Genomic DNA, 630 nt, shown 5'->3' with positions numbered 1-630 from the left:
AATCCAGGTATGGTTCAGTAGTTGACTGTTCAGTTTCCATGAGTTTGTAGGCTTTCTGGGGGTAGCATTGTTGTTAAATTCTAACTTTAATCCATGGTGATCTAGTAAGACACAGGTGGTTGCTAATATTTTTTTGTACCTGTGGAAGTTTGCTCTGTTACCGAGTATGTGGTCAATTTTCGAGAAGGTTCCATGCGCTACAGAGAAGAAGGTATATTCTTTCCTATTTGGGTGGAATATTCTATAGATGTCTGTTAAGTCCAATTGATTTATTATCTCCATTAATTCTCTAATTTCTCTGTTAGGTTTCTGTCTGATTGACCTGTCCATTGGTGAGAGAGAAGTGTTGAACTCTCCTACTATTAGTGTGTGCGGTTTGATGGCTGCCTTGAGTTTTAGTAATGTTTCTTTTACATACGTGGGTGCTTTTATATTAGGTGCCTAGATATTCAGGATTGAGACTTCATCCTGATTAATTGTTCCTGTTACGAGTATAAAATGTCCCTCTCCATCTCTTCTGATTGATTTAAGTTTGAAGTCAACTTTGTTAGAAATTAGTATGGCCACACCTGCTTGTTTCTTAGGTCCATTTGCTTGATAAGCATTTTCCCAGCCCTTTACTCTGAGTAG

Source organism: Alexandromys fortis, unplaced genomic scaffold (genome assembly GCF_014885135.2).
Source record: "Alexandromys fortis isolate MF-2015 unplaced genomic scaffold, M_Fortis_MF-2015_v1.1 scaffold_226, whole genome shotgun sequence".
NCBI lineage: Eukaryota > Metazoa > Chordata > Mammalia > Rodentia > Cricetidae > Alexandromys > Alexandromys fortis.
The sequence above is the reverse complement of the archived record's forward strand: the minus strand, read 5'-3'. Positions refer to the sequence as shown.